Here is a 16,804-nt window from a genome sequence, read left to right as displayed (position 1 = left end):
CATGCTCTCTCTCAAACACATGCAGGCACTCTGTCTCATGCACGTATTCAGGCTCTCTCTCTTTCATGCACACATGCAGGCTCACTCTCATGCACATATTCACATACACACATGCAGGCGCTCTCTCATGCACATATTCAGGCTCTCTCATGCCCACTTGCAAGCTCTCTCTCTCTCATACACACATACCTCTCAGGCACCCTCCTTTCTTCTGGGCCTTGGCCGAGCCCACTGCTTATTTGCTGCCTGAGGGGGAAGTGGGAGGAAGCAGCCCTACAACCACCAGGTGCTTCCAGTTGCCGAGCCTGTAGGACGTTCTTCGGGCTGAGACCTCCCTCAGACCATGCCGACACTTCCCTCAGGCCACAATGGGTTGGGCTCCGTCACGGCCTCGCTGCCACTTTCCTTGGGCCGCACAGCCTCGCCGACACCTCTGTCGTGACGTCACTTCTCTTGGGCTGCGATGGGTTGGGCTCCATCGTGGCCCCACCCATACCTCCCTCGGGCCATGTTGCAATCTCTCAGCAGGAGCTGAGGTTAACTATGTGACCAGAGCCCAGCAGGGGATGTCCGATCCCCTGATAGGCCAATCTGCCCCTGTTAATAATCACAATATAGAGAAGAAGTGTTCTTTTATGTGTGACTGCCACTAGAGGAAAGGTGTGGGCCTAGTTTTTTCTTGTTGGCTCCCTGACACTTCTAAAGTTGTCCCTTTCCTGTTCCTGTTACAAGAGGAATGTTAGGCTGGCAATGAAAGGATAATGGTGAGGTTGGGGGTGTATTCATTCTCTCTGTTTAGAAATGAAGTCCATCAGGGAGGAAGAGGGGAAGGAGGCGGAGCAGCTGCTAGGACCAGGAGCTCTCGCTGACTGTGTCCACCTGGTGCTGGCCTCACATTACTGCCAATCTACCTGTTATGACCCCACAGGAAAAAGCACTCAAAGGTATGGAGGGAGAGGAGGAAGAAAATAACCAGCTAGGAGTGGGGGAAGGAAAAGAACAAGAAGGTAAGGATGGAGAAGCAGTAAATATTGACAAGGAGTGAGATGGTAGGGAGAGAGGAAATTGAATAGTAAGGAGATAGTGGTTGAATGAACTTGAAGGGAGAGGGATGGGAGGGAAGTAACCTGAAAGGGAGGGAGATGGGAGTGGAGGAAGAGAGGCATCTGGACCTTGTGCACCTGGGTTTTCCCCTTTTTTAAAACCCTTGTTAGCTATTACAGTAGTAAGAGGTCAGTGATTATGAATGAGGTCCCGGCCCTCTCTGACTTTGCTGCAGTGTTAGAGAGATTGTTCTTTTGCTCCTTAGTCATGGGACTCCCACTCGCTGGTGCTGCAGCCTCCTCGGGGGTTGCATTGCCTGGGCTGGTGGCAGTTTTGCTGCCATATGCTTTCCCCCTGCCCATTACAGTCACTTATCCTTGCATCCTCAACTTCTCCAGCTTCCAATATTGGCAGAGTAATTTAGAAAAAACAGAAATGGCCTACGAATTGATAAATACTAGCTGATTTTGACATTAAATGTGACTGAATAAAGAAACCAAATGGACACCATGTCATCTATTTATGTTGTAGCGGGTCCATGATAAACACACTAAAGTTACTGATTTACGTTGTTTAATGTTCCAGAATAACACCTTGCCAGTGATTCCTATCTCTGTATCCAAGATTTTTATTGCCCAACCTGGCTTGGACACAGAACCAGCCTGAGAGCTGTGTTGTGCAACATAAAAAGCCAGCGTTGGCTGTCATTTTCTTATGCTGGTATGCATGACCTTTAGACCCCCAAATGCACTTCAAAACAATCTGGTTGTAATATTTGTTTAGCTGACCCAACGAAACAAGCTTTTATTTACTTCATGTCTGTATGGAAGAGTACAAAGATGCAGCACCATTTATTTGTCCTACTGATTCCTTCGGCCAGAGCACTCTGTGCAGATAAGAGACTCCGATAACTTAAACCTGTGTCTATAAAATTGCTTATGGGAGCCATATCAGCAGAATGTGAAAAAGGACCTGTACCACACCAACTAAAGCTGGAACTGCAACAGCAAGAATATATACAAGTACATTGCTAGCCTCTTTTTTTCATCCTTAACTGGCCAAATATATATATATATATTTATTTTTTTTTGTCATCAGTTTTTTGAAAAAATGAAAATGTTTAGTTGCACTGCTTTGTTTTATTTTGTTGGAGGGGGTTGTTTGATTTTTAGCTCTACTTAATTTTTGCCATTGGCGTGTATCCTCTCTTGTACTGGGCACCAAGTTAACAAAGCAGCTGTGGAGTCTGCTGCCTTCATACAGCTTGGCTTTTTCTGATCCTGGGGCAGATGTTCAGTATTATGTCATGCCCTCTCCCCCTTGACTTCTCAGTGGCTACTCTGGCACAGCGCTCTCTCCTTTGGCAATGATGGCACACAACTGGCTCCCCGGGTGGCAGCAGCTCTAGCAAAGCAGCTGCCTCGCTCTCCCTTCCAGCCCAGCAATCCCTCTCTTCCTCCCCCACCCCTTTCCCAGCATCCTCCTTTCTCTACCCTCCACTCCTCCTGCTCCCCCCTCTTCTTCCCCACTCCACTCCACTCCTTCCATTCCCCCTCTTTCTCACCCTTCACCTCTAGCCCTGCATCTCCTCCTTTCTATCCTCTCATCTTCTCGCCCCCACCCCACTCAGAGCCCACAGAGTAAGCCTGATATACCAAAACAGTACCAGCTCCCAGTACTCAGGCAGCAGCTACCCTTTAAGGGAAAGGTAATACTGCAAATATTCCACCGGGTTCTGAAACACCAGCACATCTCCTGCTGGGAACACAGAACAGGCTGGACTGCTACAGGTCCCTACAGAAAATCCACATACTAGATTAATACCTCTTCTTGGTGTTTTTGTTAGGCACTGAGTGCCAGAATTACTGAGGTAATTTTCAGAAGGATTTACAGGCTTAAAATAGGGTTTTACACATGTAAATGCACTTTACCCATGTAAGTGGGCTTTTGAAAATTGTTACAATATGTGCCATTGAATTACCCATAGGTTTTAAATGCATAAGTGGGTTTTTGAAAACTGGTATGACAGTATGTTACATTTACATGCGTAACTCCTTTGAAAATTGCATAGCAACATAGTAAGGACGGCAGAGAAGGACCAAATGGTCCATCCAGTCTGCCCGGCAATCTTCTTAAGGTATTAACTGCTGCTCTGTGCAGTTATCCCCAAGCTTTATGATAACCCAAAAAGAATTGCAGCTAGCAACATTTTTTTTACTGAAAATTCAGACAGTGCTGCTTGACGGGCTTTCCTTATGGACTTGGCCATAGACGCAGTCCTGTGCTTTTTCACTTATGTCCGTGTATCAGTGCCTCAGACCATAGAAGTCATGGGCCCTCTTGATTGTTGTCTGAATCCAATTCCCCTTTTTCCCCTGCAGTTGAAGCGGAGAACAATGTTACAGCTGCATTAAAAGCATCAAGACTTCTTGGTTAAGGGTTAGTGATCTCCATGCCTTGTGCTAAGGGCAGTAACTGCCTCACCAGCGAGCTACCCTCATGCACACGTTCTTCATTTTCTTTAGGACTTGGCCATAGAAGCAGTCCTGTATTTTTCCCCTTATGTCTGCATATCAGTGTCCTAGACCAAAGAAGTTGGGGCCCTTGGTTGTCATCTGAATCCAATTCCTCTTTTCCCCCCCTGTCATCTAAGCAGGTAGCAATGTTGCAGTTGCATTAAAAGCATCAAGGCACATTGGTTAAGGGTAATAATCTCCATGCCTTCTGCTGAGGGTAGTAACCGCCGCATCAGCGAGTTGCCCCCCCCCCCCCTGTACACTTTTTTTTCATTTCTGACCTTTAGAGATCCAAAGTTTTTAATCCCACGCCCCTTTGAATTCTTTGATCGTTTTTGTCTTCACCTCCTCCTCCAGAAGGTCATTCCAGGCATCCTCCACCCTTTCTGTGGGAGCAGCGTGGGACCAGGGACGCACTGGTGGAGCAGTGGCCGAAGAAAAGGAAGAGGCCTGGGGATGCTCGCAGAGCCCCAGCCAGCCAGTGGACAAAGAATGCAATAGCAGGCTGGAGCTGCTGCATATTGAGAGGAGAGAGAAAGGGAAATTAATGCTGGGTAAGTGTGTTTGTGAGTGTGTGTGTGTGTGGTGAGGGGGAGAGTAGAGGGAGAGAGAGAGAGATCGGGTACTGGGTGGATGTGAGGTAGAAAGAGACAAGCTGCTGCATGAGTGGAATGTGATAAGATTGTGTGCTGGGGTAGTGGGATGGTGAGAATCTCCTGGGAGGGTGGTGTGGTGGCAAGAGAGAGTGCAGACTGGGAGGGGAGAGAGAGTGTGTGTGTGCTGAACAAATGGCAGGTAGATGGAGAGTGTACAGAGCAGGTGGTGGGGTAGATGAAGCAAGAAGGTGCTGAGTGGGCGTGCATGGGAAGAGAGAGAGCGTGCTGAGCAGTTGACGGGGCAAAGAGATACCGTGCTGGGTGGATGAGAAAGGGCTGAGGATAGAAGGTGCATGCACTGTGGAAAGAAGGCAAAGAGATTGGGGGTCAAGCTGGCATGGAGTGGAGGGCAGGAAGGAGAATGCTGTGGGAGAGGAGAAGAAGATAGAAGAGACAGTGGGCAGGAAGAAAGAGAGGAGGATGCTGGGCATTATGGGCAGGAGGTTAAAAAAAAAACGGGGATGCTGGGCAGAGGGCAAGGGAAGAGATCGAGGGGGTGAGGTGCCAGAGCCAGTGCAACTGAAGAAGGAAACTCTGTGCTGGAGCCACTGTCTCTGGTAGAAGAGAATTACTGTGCTGGAGCTGTTGCCAGTAGGTAAATTGTTGAGAGAGGGAGGGAGCAAGACCGAAGGTTCACCTAAGATGCCTAATACCCTTGCACCAACCCTGTACCTCAGTCACACACACACACAGAACACAGACCCTCATCAAAATCAGAATAAGGGATCACAAATTAGAAATATGCAGGCAATAACTGAATTCTTTGTTCTGCTATCTGCTCTAACATAACCTCCCCTCTCTTCCTGTTCCCTGCAGACAGGTGGAGGAGGAGGAAACGAGGAGAGAGGTGGCTGGATTAGGCACACCAGGCTCACCCCATCCTTCTGTTCCTCTCTTGGGGGTGGGGGAGGGGTGCTGGAGCAGGAAGCAGAGGGTTGTTTTTTTGCTGCTTGAAATTTGGGGCACTGGCTGACAGAGTAATCAGGGCAGAGCTCTATGTGCTCATGCACCCGGGCCCTTGCTATGCCTATAGGTAAAAGCAGCCCTGCTGATGGCTGATGCCCCATCTTAGCCTGACATCTGGGGCAGCCTCTGCCTTCATCCCCCAGCCCCAGCACAGTGACACTGCTTTCATATATACAGAATTTATATATTTGAGGGGGTTTTTTGGATTCTTCCTCCCCTTCCTTTATCTTCCTAGTCTTTTCTACTCCTCACTCCGCAGATGACATGCAGCCCCCCCTTCCCACAGCAGCTAAGGAAACCTTTACCGACCCAAGGACTGGAGGTGCATCTCATCCAAGGTGTGCTCTCAGTGCTGCTCGTAGGCTAGCAGGAGCTGCCACAGCAATGGGCATCATATTCTCTCCCTCGCCCGGTCTGAGCGCACCACCTCTACAGTGTGCCAAGCTCTGAGCGGGCCTGAGGAATGAGGGATCCAGCCCTGGCGCCTCAGCGTGTGGGGCTGTTTTTCAGAATCACAAGGCCAGCCGGTTGCCATTAACTTAAGACAGCCTCCCTTCACATCAGTTCTCGCTTCCAACCTAGACACTTTTTTTGTCTGCTTCTAGATTGCAGTGGCACAGACCTAAAAAAAAAAAAAAAATGCTGGAAATGAGTCTGTTATAACCATTTCTTCTTACAGGAAAGCCAAAATAAAATGACTGCACAAGAGACTCTTCCTGTTTATACTCGGAAAAAAAATTAAGTACAAATAGAGCAGTTTGATTTGGTCTATATTTATTTAGAATGGGGAGACAAACACATCCCCAGACATGGCTTGCAAGTATCAAAGTCTGACAGACCAGCTAGTATTTTATTTTAATGTCCCATGACCCCAGATAAAACTGCAGTGCTCACCTTGAGGGACACCTATCGGCTGATTGTAGAGCAGACTTGGCTCACGCTCGGTACGAAGCTATTGCTTTATGGATGGTGGTTTGCTGCCCTGAAGCCAGACAAGTTATGGAAGGCAGAAGGGAGGCTGTTCGACATGAAGATTCAACTTTGGGTCCCCCCCCCTCCCCCCATAGTAATGCTATAGCAAAAACTATAGCAAGGAATTTCTGACTGGGCTGAATTGTGGAGGAGGAAAAAAAAAAGAAAGGGTGACTACATCAAAATAAATATAATAATTCAACACATATGGAATGTTTGTGTCCAAAAATGCTAAACATGCAAGTAGAAAAAAGCTCCCCAAAATATATGAAGCAAACCATATTATCAGGACAAAGTTAATATTGAACAAAAAAAACAGGAAGAAAATGATTAGAAGGAGCAGAATGGTCATAAAAATGTTTATATAGTACAAAATGCATAACATGTTCTGCCCATTAGATTAGCTGGGACATGCTGGTAAATAAATGAAAATAGTTTGCATGTGTTAGAGTCACAAAGTTATCTATCTTTTACATTTCAGGTACAAACTCCTAGGACATTAGCATACTGGTCTTAAGACTGACTTTCACAAAATGCCAAAGAAGAATTTCTAGGGGAGGTATTGACTGTGCAGAGCCTCAAAATTGAACAGCAGCCCATAAATAAGCCTGTATACCTTAGGACCCGGTTCAAGGAAAAAAAACAGCAACAGCCACGTAATAGTATGAAACTAAAACTATAATTGGCTATGAGAAGCTGTAACTGAGCTGCTGCTGACAGTTCTCCTGGGACTTCTTATGTATCCTGGTTATCCAGAATCTGCAAAGTCAACTCACCTGTGTTCTTCTGTAAAAAGGTGAGGGCAGGTTTACTTTATCTCTTTCATGTTACTTTTCTTTTTCATTCTTTTTCTCACTCTCTGTGAGGTCAATATTCAAAACCGGCTGTTTAAGTAACTTAGGGAGTCATTTTCTATAGCTTTCGCACGTGAAAAGTCCCTTTTCGCGTGTGATAGCTAGATCGGGGCGGAGTCGGGGCGGAGTCGTCACCAGAAGGGGAGGAATCGGGGTGGACGCAGTGAAGACAATGCTGACGGCGAAAAAGTAAGGCCCCTTATCGCCGCCAGTAATGCGCCCAATAGCACCACCTTTCACGGTGGCGCAATTGGTTTGAGAAAGCCAGCAGTTAGACTTATCCGGTTAAATAGCGCTTTGAATATATGACCTCCACATCTTTTGTCTCCATTAGCACCTCTTCTCTTCCTCCTCTCCACATCTTCCAACATCTGTCATCTGTCTTCCACTATCTCCTCATCTTTTCCCCATCTTCTCCCCAGTCCCTTTCCCCATTTCCAACCTCCATCATTCCCCTTTGTCTCTTACCCTCCCATCCCCCACCCTGTAGTTTCTAACCCTTATATCTCTTGAACACCAACAACTGTAGCATGTACCAACGTACCAGTAAGAATAACCCAAGACGTTAGGGAGAAACCTATAAAAAACAAATACAAAAGACTCCCGAAACACCTCACAGACTTTCTCTTAATGTTATTAAATGGACCTTTTTCATAACATTTATTTGAAAGTTTGTATGGTGTTTTGGCAGTCTTTTATATTAGGCATTTACTAACATAACAAGGGGCACGAGGATCCGGTGAGAGAGGCATGCTCACTGTCCCTGAAGCTGCTGCTTCCTCTTCCTTTCTGCACAGCATGAAGTATTGGAAGGAGAAAGGAAGGGGCAGCCATTGGTTCCATTCGTATGCCTCTCTTTCACCCTGTTCCATACAGCACACAGCCTATCTCCCACTTTCATCCTCCTGCCATCTATCTCTCTCTCTCCTCTACCATGCTTCCCCCTCCCTGCTCCCACAAAAAAAACCCAACAACTTGGAATGGAACTTATAGAGCCTCCTAGAACATCTATACCTTTAGAAACGGTGAATGCTTCAGATTACACAGGAGATGGAAGAACATGAGGAGGTGCCACTGGGACAGTAATTGTGCCTACGTGATGCGCTGCATGCTTGTCCGATATAGCGTTGCTTCTGCTGGTAGAGCTGATCTGGAAAACCCAGTGGCAGATCTGAAAAGCAGGATAGAAGACGAACAGCCTGAGAGTCTCTCGGAAGGCCTGTGGGAGGCTTGAACTGTGGAGAAAGTGTCCCTGACAATAACCTGCCATTGGCATTGGGAATAAATGTGAGGAGGCAGGAGCTCTGCTGAAGATCAGGCATCGGCCCCATTTGTTTCAGTTCCAGTACTGCTCCAGAGCATCTGAACGCTTTTCTGAGTTTATGAGGCACCCTGCTCAAGTACTGGTCTTGCCTGTGAGCAATGAGAGCGATTTTCAAAGGAATCTAGTCAACTGAGGTGAGTATTCTTGGGGGTGTGACTTGGATGGGAGAGAAACTACTCGTGTACATTGAATATTCAAATATACACATGTAGTTTCCCCTGCCTTATCCCATTTACACATACAACATGGGTAAAGTATGCCGATAACTTTTTTCTTTACCTGTTAGTGAAATTTCAAAGAAATGCTGCCTAGGAGGTTGTTCCCCTTTGAAAAGTTCCCCCAGTTACACTGGAACAAAAACACCAGCATACTTTTTTGCTAGACAACTTAGTGACTATTGTCTTCAGTATGACTGGAGCCAGCCCTTTAAGGTGTATATTATGTGATAGGATGGGATCTCTTCTGGCTTAGTTTCTCAGAGACTGAGCTTCACTGCTGTTGATCTGAGGTGCCAGTCTGGATTTCCCTTCAGTTTAGAAACTTTCATCTATGTTTCTGCTTGTCCATACTAGATATATTGCCTCTTATAAAAAGATCTGTTGGAACATTTGGAACCTCTAGGACTGTGGTGGGTGTTACGGGCGCGTCTGCCACGCCGCTGACGGGCCGAGGGTCTGGGCGCCCTCGGGTACATATCGTCGGTGCAAGGAGCACGGCCGTCTCTAAAGCAGGTGGAGTGAGCCCTTGGACCATGGCGAGAGCTAGGGAGGAGCCCCAGCTACACCGTGGGAGGTGAGCCGGTGCTGGCATGGTGAGCCAGGCGTGTACCGAAGCAGGGATTCAGGAGCGGAGTCTGACCCTCAGCCGGACCAGCACGCCCATGACAACCAGCAACGCAATGTTGGTTGATGAACGGTCCTCCGACTGTTCCATGCCCTTTCGGACCTGCCGCTGGGTAACGTCAAGGGGCGGCAGGCCGGACAGAGAACGAGGGCAGACAGAGTCCATAGTACACGAAGGACATCTTAGGCGTAGGCCAGTGCAGAGACAAGGACTGGTGCAGAGACATCAGAGGCAGGAACAAGGTAAGATGCATACAGGAGACTCAAGGGCGAGGTACGAGACTGGCAACATGGAGCACCCTACACAGCCCACCCACGGGGCTGGTCGAGGACCACTACAGAGGTTGCCTTCAATAAGGTAAGGCTTTCTCACAGATATAGGAACGAGGTGCATGGCGTGCATCACGAAGCGCCCTACACAGCCCGCCCACGGGGCTGGTCACGGACCACGACATGGCTTGCTGCAAGGCACCAGGACATCTTGAAGGTACAGGAACGAGGTGCTAGCATTCAGGAACAGGGTAAGGCAAGTAGCTGCAGTACAGGCAGTCTATAGCAGGGTTTGCTGCACACGGGCAGCCTGAAGCAGGGGATTGTGCACACCGGCAGCCTGAAGCAAGGTTCATTGCACACCGGCAGCCTGAAGCAGGATCATCTGGGAAACACAGGAACTGGATCAAACACAGGATCCGGAACAGACATCAGGTAACACATCAAGGCAAGGTCAGGAACAGACATCAAGGCAGGACAGGACAAGGCGCATCAAAGCAAGGCAGACCATGGAGGACCTGGATCGGGAGAGGTTACAGGCAACTGTAGAACCCAATCCAAAGGCAAGTTGCAAGTGAAATGAGAGTCCTTTTATACTGCAGGATATAGGCAACTCCCTGGGAGGAGTTTGCCAGGACCGCCCCTTGCTGGCCCTATAACTGGGGTAGAGAGCTGCGGGCCGGCCCCTAGGGAGAAGGGCGTCGCCAAACAGGAAGTCCAAACACAGCCATGCAAGCCACTTCCCCTTCTATAGTTATCCCTTTTCTCTCTTTTGCTTTAAGGGGGCGGGGCGGCCTTTGGAGCAGCAACAGGGGGGATCGTAACACTCTTGCTATGACAATAGACTCCCTTGTTGCAATAAGTGTCCAAGAGTGGTAATCCATGCTGCCTTCCAAGGAGTAAACAGAGCCATTTGGCACCCAGTGGGAAAGGCGGTAGTGTGAAACAGAGAAGACTGGTAGTAATAAGAATAATCACCTACTAGCTTTTCTTTCTAGCATTGCCAGACCTGTAGGGTAGTGCGAGTTGTCCAGGGTATGCATTTTACTGGCAGCCAAGACTGACAGAATTGCCAAGGCATTGCACCAATAGGCATATCTCCAATCATGGCTTATTCAAGAGATACCCATTGCTTTGGGTGGAGTTTTCACCCAAAATCCAATAATGCTCTAAGTTGTGATGCGGCAAAGTACCACGAAAGATTAGGTAGCCCCAGACCTCCAGTGATCCTTGGCTGGAAAAGAACCTGCAGAGCTACTCTGGTGGTCTATGCTTCCAGCTAAAATCAAATACTTTCTTCTGCCAATTTTTCAATATAGCGGAAGAAAGGGGGATAGAAAGAGAGGAAAAGAGGAATAAAAATATAGGGAGAACATTCATTTTCTCAACTGCTATGCATCCTTGTCAGGAAAATGAACCCCTAGCCCATTTGTGCATGTCCGTCTTTATATCTCTAAAGAGGGGGATATAGTTAATAGAAAATAACTGTGGGATTCGGGAGCTAATATTTATCCCCAAATACTTAATAGACGACTTAGCCCAGCAGAAAGGGAAACATTTCTTAATCAGGGAAACCTCGGAGGGATCTAAATTAATATTTAAGAGTTCTGATTTTTGAAAATTTACTTTGAACCCTGGGACTTTGCTGAAGGCTTTTAGTTCAGGCTCAACACCCTCGAGTGAGGAGCTTGGGTGCGTTAGAGTGAACATGATGTCATCAGCAAAAAGTGATATCGTAAAGTGAAGAGATCCCAGGCAAACCCCGAGTATAGTGGAAGCATGACAAATTCTAGATGTGAAGGGTTCCAGAAATAAAGCGAATAGTAAGGGCAAAAGGGGGCAACCTTGTCTGGTTCCTCTGTTAATAGAGAAAGCCTGCCTGCAACTGCCATTTACCTTCACCTTAGCTCAAGGGAAGTCGTATAATTTCTGTATCCATTGGAGAAATAAATGTTTGAACCCCATCTGCCGCAAAGTATGGAATAGAAAAGGCCAATGTACAAGGACAAAGGCCTTTTCCACATTTATAGACAATAATACTGAAGGCTGACATTCCTTAATGACCCATCATATCAGATCTATAATCTTCCGAACATTGTCGGCAGCCATATGCTGTGGTTTAAATCCTGCCTGATCAGAGTGGACTAAGGAAGGCAGAAATTTATTTAATTTTAAGGCTAAAATCCTAGCCAGTATTTTCAGATCTAAATTAATTAATGAGATGGGCCTATACGACCCACATAAAGAAGGGTCTCTACCTGGCTTGGCAATAATGGATATCCCTGCAACATTTGAGTGTTCAGAAATGTTTCCCCCCGTCGGAGATAAATAAAATAATTAATTAAGGGTACGGCTAAAATAGAGGAGAATTTTCGATAGTAAGCACTAGTAAATCCATCCAATCCTGGGGACTTACAAGGTTTGAGGGTTTTTATTACATGTATGACTTCAGCAACAATAATAGGAGCCTCTAGGGATTGCTGTTGCACGTCAGTAAGTATTGGTAAAGAGATGGACTGCAAATATTCTAAAATATCTGAGTCAGTTATAGATGTATCTGTACTATATAATGTGGAAGAGAAGTCAGTGAAGCAGGATTTAATTTTGTCAGCACCAGCGCTTATCCTCCCCTGCGCATATTTGATCTTAGTAACTAAGCTTTGTGCTATGCGACTTTTTAGCTGACGCGCCAATAGGCATCCTGACTTGTCAACCCCTTCATAATAGGTTTGTTTAGTCAAGTCTAAGAGATGCACTATGTGAGTGTCATCCAATTTACGTAATTTTGTTTTAGCTGCCAATAGTTTGTGATATATACGCTGGGATTGGGTGCACATGTGCTGCTGGGATAATGCTTCGATGGTGATTATAAGGTCAGATTGGGCTTTCTCTCTCTCACGTTTGCAAAACACTGCCTGGGATATAAGGAGTCCTCTAGCAACCATTTTGGAGCAGTCCCAGATAGTTCCTGGAGAGGTAGAGGGTTGGGAATTCATGTGAAAATAATTCTGCAAATAGTCTTGCAATTTAGTGACAAACACTTTGTCACTGAGTAATGAGTCATTTAAACGCCAGTTGCACGTCCCCCCTATTCTCATGGATGTTAAAAAATCTAGCCAAACAGGGGCATGGTTGCACCATGTAATGGGGCTGATGTCCGCTGAGCAAAGTCTGGGTACTAATATTCTATCAACAAGAAAAAAATCTATATGAGAGTAAGACGTGTGTGCAGCAGAATAAAAAGTACAAGAACGAGACGTAGGAAAATTATGTCTCCAGGCATCCACAAGGCACCAGTCTTCCATAAGTGAGTGCAAGCTATTCCTAGGCCCCGGAAGGTGAGAAGTATGGGAAGTAGAGCTATCAAGTTCAGGGCGAAGTGTGAGATTAACCTAGTTAAATTAAATGAAACAGATGCATAACATAACATAGCATAGCAGAATCACCGAGATTGAATATGGATGTTAATGTAAACGACGGTCATCTGTTTATCACAAGTATAGAATATTTGATCTTTTATATCTGTATCTGCTTATTAAGTTGTAATGTTCATTTGTGGAAATGCTGTTAATAAACAAATACAAAAAAAAAAAATCTCCTCCCAATATAATAAAACCCTCCCCTGTGAAGTGAGTAATTTACTAATCTGGAGCAGAAAGGCTTCTTGGTTCTGTTTGAGAGCATATGCAGATATGAGAGAAAAATATCCCTCCTCCCCCCAGATGAATCTTAATCAAAATATACTTACCCCCTGGATCTGAAATTTGAAATAAAAGCTCTAATACAAGTTGGGCCGATATGAGTATGCCCATACCTGCATATTTAGTGTGCTTCCCACTGGCAGCCAAATATTTGTGCGGGAATTCCTGAAAAGCCAGCAAGTGAGAAGAACAACTTTTATTAAATGTTGACATATTTAAAGTGGCGTAGCCACGGGTGGGCCTGAGTGGGCAGCTGCCCACCCAATTTAGACCCAGGCCCACCCAACTGGCACCGGAACTGCAAGGCTGTTACGGGATCCCATCCCCGCAACAGCGAACAGGAGGACCCATGCCTGGCGTGCCATCACGACACACATGGGGAAGTGCTGCTGTGGCCGTATGGCTGACCGATCTTCCTGTTTGGGGGGGGGGGGAAGCGGAAGCATCGCGCACAGCTTCTGTTTCCTCCCCCCAAAGCAGGAAGATCAGCTGGCCTCTCCTGCTGCCACCGGCCTCCTGCTATCTTCGGGCCGTACGGCCCACCAATCTTTCTGTTTGGAGCGGGGGGAGCGGAAGCGCAGTGCACAATTTCCACTTCCTCCCCCTCGCCCCCCCCAAACAGGAAGATCAGTCGGCCATGCGGCCCGAAGATAGCAGGAGGCCGGTGGCAGCAGGAGAGGCCAGCTGATCTTCTTGCTTTGGGGGGAGGAAGTGGAAGCTGTGCACGTGCTTGAATGTGTATGTGTGGGTGAGAATGGGAGCCTGAGTGTGTGTGTGGGTGAAAATTGGAGCCTGGGTGTGTGTGGGAGTGAGATTGGAATCTTGAATGTGTGTGTGTGGGGATGAGGTTGGAAACTTGAATATGTGGGTGAGAATGGGAGCTTGAATATGTGGGTGAGAATGGGAGCTTGAATGTGTGTATATATGGGTGAGAATGGGAGCCTGGGTGTGTGGGTGAGAATGGGAGTCTGGGTTTGTGTGTGTGGGTGAGAATGGAAGCTTAAATATGTGGGTAAGAATGGGTGTTTGAATATGTGTATGTGTGGGTGAGAATGGGACCTTAAATGTGTGCCTGTATTGGTGAGAATGGGAGCTTGAATATGTGTATGTGTGGGTGAAACTGGGAGCATGGGTTTGTGGGTGAGAATGAGAGTCTGGGTTTATGTGTGCGGGTGAGAATGGGTGCCTGGATGTGCATCTGTGTGTGCATAAGAATACAAGCCTGGGGAGGGGTGAGAAAGTGAGAGCTTGTATGTGTGTCTGCAGAGAATGTGAGCTTGTGTGTTTGTGTGGGGAGAGCATATGAGAGTGAGAGCGTGAGTGTGCGAGGGGGAGTCTGTGAGAGAAAGCATGTATGTGTGTATGTGTGTGGAAGGGAAAACGACAGTAATAGAAGAAAGACTCTGAAAAGGATTTAGGAAATGAGCAACAAGGGAAAAAATGGGAAAAAGAGACCAGGACCAACTGATTAGAAAAATACAAAGATCAGACAACAAAGGGAAAAAAAATTATTTTGAGATGTTAGCAATTTAAATATAAGCAACACAACCGCTCTCTCAAAATTTATGGACAGGTAGTAGTGTATAAAATCATAATAATAAGAAGGTTAAAGTACCACAAATCACCGTGAATTACGTTTTTTTGTATCATTAAGTAGACCTCATACATAGGCGTAGATGTGAATGCTATTCAGCATAACGTTTTATACCAGTAGTATAATCATGGGTCAGAAAAGAATTTTATATGCTTAGTGAGTCCAAAGTGAAAAAAATTCAAAGTTGATGTAGCATGACATTTCTCATTGTATTCATTGTTGCAGAATTTCTTAACGCATCATAGTATTGACAACATTCAATTTCTTAAGATAATGTAGCTACTTAGCTTTTTTTGCTTGTGAAGAAATGCCTGAGAGTTAAAGATATTACAAGGCTCGAGGTGTACTAGCCCGACACTGACCGTGTTTCTGCTTCTGCCTTCATCAAGGGGCCGAATGTATGTAAGATGATTTTCGCGGCATTTTCACCAACATGGAAGTAATGCGTTTCCTCACATTCCTACATTATCTTAAGAAATTGAATGTTGTCATTACTATGATGCGTTAAGAAATTCTGCAACAATGAATACAATGAGAAATGTCATGCTACATCAACTTTGAATTCTTTTCACTTTGGATTCATTAAGTATATAAAATTCATTTCTGATCCATGATTATACTACTGGTGTAAAAAGTTATGCTGAATAGCATTCACATCTACGCCTATGTATGAGGTCTGCTTAATGATACAAAAAATGTAATTCACGGTGATTTGTTTTATTGATAATCTGTGGTACTTTAGCCTTATTATTACGAGCAATTTAACTATGTCATTTTTGGGAATGTGCATTTCTTATATTTTTGTATTTTGCTCTTTCTTAAGTATTCCACTGTTCAGAAATTTTAGTTTCTCAGGCTTTCTATTTTGGTTTTATCTGCATGTTTCTATTTCTAATTTCTAATCTCTTATTTCTATATTAGGTAAGGGTCGGTCTCAGTTTTGCCTGTTTGTGACAGAAATGCAGTATTTCTAGCATATAGTTTCTCTGTAGTAGTAGTCCAGCTTGTTCTGTTATTCCAGTAGGTGATGTATTAATGTTCTAGGGCCTGGTGTAGTATTTGCATTGCTGCTTTTTCATAAGGTTGCTGTTATTTGAATCCTGAGAGTCAGTGCTGTGACTGTATGGCAAGGTTTTAGATGCCTCTTTCTTTGCAAGAGTTTGTGTTACTTCACAAAATAGCAGTGGAGGGTTATTTTTTGCTGAGGTGACACCAGAATTTGAAATTTGTTTTTCATATTAGTTGTAATGTGAATTGCCCTAGCTCTGTGCTGAATCTGTTCTGATGATTAATTATATTTTATTGTATTTATGAAGATTTCTGGTTTTCTGCAAAGGTGGTTCATGAAAGAATACATTCATTTTTGTTTTATTACATGATTGGATCTGATTGTTTCTATACTTGTGCATTTATAAACTGCAATAAATATAAAATAAATTCTGATTAATAAGGAATTTTTAATGCTTGAAATAATTGAAGTAAATTATTTTAAAGTTTCATACATGATGCATAATGGCTGTTGCAAATTACTTAGAAAGCCATTCTAGGGTGCAGTATATGACAATATTTATCAGTAAGAAAACAACTAGTAGTCATGCATGCCTACAGCCCACCCATGTTAACCTTGGGCCCACCCAAAAAATCAATTCTGGCTACACCACTGATTTATGCATGCAAAGAATTATCTATACATTTTAAAAAATGACATATTACACTATGTGATACATAATTTAGAAAGAAAGAAAATGTAATTTAACATAAATATAATTTATCTATAAAAAAGTGTTCCTCTCCTCTTCTTTTCTTCCTTAACTCCTCTTCCAATTATCACTTAGTGCTGAAGGCTCCTGAGCTCACTGTGGCAATCGGTTTGGTTGGTGACTCAGCCCTTACCTTCTTCAAGATATGTTGACGTAACCTTCAATGAACAAGTTGTAGGTGATGCCATTTTATTGGACTAATGCTATACATCTTTGACTAGCTTTTGAGAACCATAGTCCTTTCATCAGGTTAACAAAGAGGCAATGCAGTTACATTCGGTTTAAATTAAGGAAGTTCAGTGGGA

At 45.1% G+C, this 16,804-nt stretch overlaps 1 long non-coding RNA gene across 1 annotated transcript; it reads left to right on the top strand.

Annotated features, from left to right (window-relative positions):
- The first annotated feature begins 1,880 nt into the window (after window positions 1–1,880).
- LOC115081481 lies at window positions 1,881–7,049 on the top strand. Its single transcript, XR_003853813.1, has 3 exons — window positions 1,881–2,066; window positions 3,918–4,114; window positions 6,636–7,049. It is a non-coding gene; the product is annotated as an uncharacterized LOC115081481 (long non-coding RNA).
- Window positions 7,050–16,804: the final 9,755 nt, after the last annotated feature.

Source organism: Rhinatrema bivittatum, chromosome 1, assembly GCF_901001135.1.
Source record: "Rhinatrema bivittatum chromosome 1, aRhiBiv1.1, whole genome shotgun sequence".
NCBI lineage: Eukaryota > Metazoa > Chordata > Amphibia > Gymnophiona > Rhinatrematidae > Rhinatrema > Rhinatrema bivittatum.
The sequence above is the reverse complement of the archived record's forward strand: the minus strand, read 5'-3'. Positions and strand labels throughout refer to the sequence as shown.